The sequence below is a fragment of the Empidonax traillii genome, unplaced genomic scaffold (genome assembly GCF_003031625.1).
Source record: "Empidonax traillii isolate 1590-97213 ecotype Southwest subspecies unplaced genomic scaffold, ASM303162v1 scaffold783:size459103, whole genome shotgun sequence".
NCBI lineage: Eukaryota > Metazoa > Chordata > Aves > Passeriformes > Tyrannidae > Empidonax > Empidonax traillii.
In genome coordinates, this window is record NW_020955976.1 from 1 (window position 1) to 3,776 (window position 3,776).

The window sequence follows — 3,776 nt, forward strand, 5'->3', positions numbered from 1 at the left end:
AGACTGGAAGAAATTTCCATTATAATTTTATGTTACCACGAATTTTTGAAATAACACGTCAGCATAGGTTATCATTAATCCAACTCTGCATACAGGAAAAAATGAGAATTTGATGGCAAACATATCTTTCAAACTAGAGTAGAAGCAGGAAATTTAAGAACATCAACCAATTCTGAAAGTGCAAGAAGCCAGAACCACCGTGGCTAACATTCAAATTCTAATCAGGTAATTACTACATTTCATTCACCTTTACATATAGAACTGCTGTCCTAAAATCAACCTCAGTAACAGGTATTTTGAAAAAAGTCTTGGTTTCATTTTCTATGGAAGCCTCTCACCATCCTTGCACTAGGGATGGTGCCACTCCAAAGTCATTTTGTCATCAGAATAGCACCGTGCAGTTCTGTTACTCTCCCAACTCTGATCAATGTCATGACCTTAAAAGACTGAAACAAACTTTATTTCTGACTAAAACAAAATTTAGATTGAAGGAGTTTATTTAAACACTACACTTCACCAGGCACCAGAGGGGATTTTCCCATTTGATAACAGAAAATCCTGCAAAAGAACACTGGCTCAAACTGAATCCTACAATTCTACATGTCTTGACAGGCTACAGCAGGTGTAACTGCCAAAAACACTAGCCTTGAATACACTTCCTCAGGCAGTCTTCAGAGGCAGGCCACAAAATGGTCTGTTGTCACCGAGCCTGCCTTGCCATCCTGTTTTTCAAGGCCATCCATGTGCAAACAGGATAAACAGCTCTGGAGACATCAGCCTGTTCATCAAAGACATTTATCCCTCACTCATCTCCCAAAGGCCCCTTAATCTTTCTAAGGCCTCATGAACCTCCTAACGACTGAAATCTGCAAAGCCAGTGGTCAAGGAGTGATGGAAATTACAGGCAACAGCAGCCTTCCCAAACCCCATGCTCACTGTTCAAGGAAAGGAAGCCACTGGGACCCAGAAGTACACTTGAATATCTGTCTGGGCTTCACATTGCTGATTTGATTTTAGCTTTACTTCCATTTAAAAGTAATTCAAAACAGCTGTATGGTTTGGAGGCCATCTTCAGCTAAGAGTAATCTCTCTCTGGCAAACATGCTCAGGGGAATAGTTACAAACTTAGCTTATCCACTACCAGTGACGAACACTCATACCCAAATAATCCCATAAACCATCACTGGGGCTATAAATAGGCTACCAGTGGCACTGCAGGATCCCCAGGGCTAGCAAGACAACAATATCTGCAGAGGATGTATTTCAGCATTTCATTGTTCATCTGCTAATTAGGAGACAAGAAGCTTCAAGTTTCACATACTATTTTAAGTGTTGCAGTAGTCTTTACTTGGATACCTTTGGGTTTTTTTATCTGCTATGTTCTCATAAAGTTCAAAAAAAGAGAACTTACTTTTTTAAGCTATTTAAGTTATACTCAGATGCAATATACAGGTCTGAATACGCTAGCTGAGGATCCTGATGTCCAAATAAATATATAGGTAGAAATTACAATTATAGAATACATGTAAGTTTACTCACATGATTATAAATAAGTAAAAGCAAACAGTGAAAGAATCGCGGACACTTCATGCAAATTAAAGTTTCTATGTACATGCTATAACAAACAGAACTTGAAAGGACTTTTTAACTGTAGCCAGGCAAATCCACTTTTGGAGTGCCACAACTACAATTAATGGCTTTGGGTCAGCAGTAACTCAGAAAATGCCTTACTATCATGTACTTCTTTTAGCAGCAAAACCTAATCCCCCGCAGAATTAGTGTATTTATTACACAGTGATTATGTGAAGCTTTTACAGTATAAAGCAGCCACTGCTGCACCGATTTGCAACAGCGAGAGATTTCAGACAAAAGTCACACACAACTGGAGAACGGGTTTCACTCAAGCAGTTAGTAATGCATCCTCTGTCTCCAAATACAGAAGGGACATGGAATTTGTCAGCCTCCCATTACTGGATTTAATGTAGCACTGGAATGGAACCTATTTACAGAAATGTGCTGTCAAAAGGTTACGAACAGTGCAAGATGAGATAAATCCACTGAGGTTTTAAGAGCAATTCTTCAGCTTAAGGTACTGCAAAACAAAGTTGAATGAGAACACAAAATCCTATTGTTACCAAATCATACAAATGCCACGAAATAAATAGGCTTCAAGTTGAAAAGACCCAACTTCTTAGAATACTATACTTTGTGCTTAGACAATTCATTGTCTTCGTAAAACTTGTATCCTCTCCTTTAGCCCTAGCAGTGTTTAGAAACTTAATTATCAGTATTTCTCTGCCTGTACTACTTTCTTGCCTATTATCAGCTCAAGTGTTTAAGGACTTAAAAAAAACAAACAAACTTTGCTTCATCTGGTATTAACCTTTAAAAGCTATTCTGAGAAAGTCCCTTCATCTTTAGTGAATCTTCAGTGAAGCTTTTCTTCCATTTATTTTGGACACTGTCAGAAGACTATAAATCCATATGGCAAAACAAAAAAAAATAAAATATAAGAAAAATGTCACAATGATAAAATTTAAAGAAAGGATGTTTAGGCTGTTAATTCCATCCTTCTCTCTCCATGCCTCCCTCTCAGAAGGAATTCAGGGAATAAGTATAGTCTGGGTGAATTAAATAAGCAATAGAACAATGCTCTCTAGGTACAATTACAAAAGATTATACATTTTCTATGCCTTTCAATAGTGCAGTATCCATCATCATTTTTGATTAGTATCCCCAAATCACTGTATTGAATATTTTATCAAAAGAGATGCAAGTAGCACCTAGAATGTTTCCCACAATTAATTTTCATTTGAAAATGAAAAGCAGATATGTAGGAGCAGCTATATCAGAAACTGAGTTCGAAAAAGCAAAAACTAGACAGAACTGACTAGAATTTTAATCTATAAACTACAGTGATGTCACAGATGTCCAGGCTAAGAATAAAAGAGCAAAGGGTCAGGAAAGCTGAAGGTACATCTTTAAAAGGCAAAGCTTTTAAATAAAAAATATTAGCTTAGAAAGAAACCTCACACCTACAGCCAAAGAATTGAATGAAAACTCTGGGAATGCTGTTCACTTCACTACTACAATCTTCATGAGAAACAAGCAGAGGAAACTCACCATAGGCTGTCCAGGTTCAGAAAACTTAACTTTAATATCCTGCAGATGTTTCAAGATAGGTTCATCATATTCCTAAGCAGAAAAATAGTAAAACCCTATTTAGCAGGCAATATTTGGAAGAACCTCCTCTTAATCATCTTGTAATTATTCAGCAATTTTAACTAAAGTAAAGACCTGGATCCAAATTTCTTAAATCAGTCGCAAATACTTTGTGCCAAATTCTCAATCATTAGGCCTCTCCTTCAGTAAAAAAGGTGCCAAATGCCAGGCTGTGTGAGTATGACCAAAAATATAGTAACCATTCAGGGTATTTATTGCCACTGAGACTCACAGAAAGACACGCTCCAGGGAATTCTGCCTTAACAGCATTAAAAACAATTAATATAACTGGGCAAAACAGTGCTTGTCCATCATTAGCCTTTCAAGCATCTTTAGGAATTCTAAAGGCTCAAATATTTGGCCTCTCATAGAATCATAGAATAGATTGGGTTGGAAAAGACCTCCAAGATCATCAAGTCCAACCCCAGATCCAACTCCAATTACTATATCATGGCACTAAGGGCCACATCCAATCTCTGCTTAAAAACCTCCAGGGATGGTGAATCCACCACCTCTCTGGGTAGGCTGTTCCAATGCTTGATTACCCTCTCTGT

At 37.5% G+C, this 3,776-nt stretch overlaps 1 non-coding gene across 1 annotated transcript; it reads right to left on the reverse strand.

Annotated features, from left to right (window-relative positions):
- Window positions 1-1,921: 1,921 nt before the first annotated feature.
- LOC114066607 lies at window positions 1,922-2,042 on the reverse strand. The gene has a single exon (XR_003573218.1). It is a non-coding gene; the product is annotated as a small nucleolar RNA SNORA54 (small nucleolar RNA).
- Between the last annotated feature and the right edge of the window lie 1,734 nt (window positions 2,043-3,776).